Source organism: Aphanomyces invadans (assembly GCF_000520115.1).
Source record: "Aphanomyces invadans strain NJM9701 unplaced genomic scaffold supercont1.46, whole genome shotgun sequence".
NCBI classification, from domain to species: Eukaryota; Oomycota; class Saprolegniomycetes; order Saprolegniales; family Verrucalvaceae; genus Aphanomyces; species Aphanomyces invadans.
The window spans coordinates 244,722-245,636 of record NW_008580191.1 but is presented as its reverse complement, the minus strand read 5'-3'; positions in this window follow the sequence as shown (position 1 = coordinate 245,636).

Sequence of the window (915 nt, the reverse complement as noted above, 5' to 3'; positions counted from 1 at the left end):
CTTGAGAGCTCTGAGGATTCTTCCACGACAGAAAAACTAGTTTTGATCTGAGCCCCGGATGGAGGGAACTGTGTGCGCAAGTGTGGAAATGGAAAACTGAGTTAGCGATAGCAGTTATCGGGCAAAGAGAACTACACTCACTACGACTAGGACAAGCCATGATGCATGTAGCTAGCTAATGCTGACCAGGTTACCATGACTCACACAAACTCCAATTGAGCTGGCCAAACTCAACAAGGGGCCCCAGAACCAACACTCTCGACCAAGCTTGGAGGGAAAACATGAATGAGCAAATGCAAACAAATGCATGACACACGGGTGATGCCACAACTTCATCACCTGTGGTCTTCTGGATGTGGCTCTAAGCCACATCACCAGAACTCAGCCCACCGCAGTCGGGCCAGGCCGCCAAGTGGAACCGACCAGGCGTAAAATAGTAGTTAGGCACACGCAACGGCGCTTCATTCCACGGTGCGGTTCATGCATAAGCCAAACAGCCTTCCTACAAGTCATGCGCACAAAAATGCGTGGCTGCTTGCACGATCTGCATCTCATCAACATCAATTTCGTACACAACACAGTTGGACGCCCTTCACAGCAATGGAGGAGGCGAAATAGTCAAGAAATAGTAGCTCCCAGAGACTGACAGATTTCAGTTGAAAGACGAACGTCCGTTCAAGAGGACATAGTATCAATTTGGCAGCTCCACGCCGCTTAGAACATAGCACCAAGAAGGGCAACCGACGCCATGGCAACCAACGACACCTTGACCGACGTGGCGGACGAAGGGGCTGGTGTAAGAACCGGCTGGATCGGGGGGAGCGTCACGGGAGGCGTTGGGCTCGGCGTGGGGATCGTGCTGTTGTCGAACATGGCGTTGGCACACACGAAACGAGGGGCCGCGGTGCCGCACAC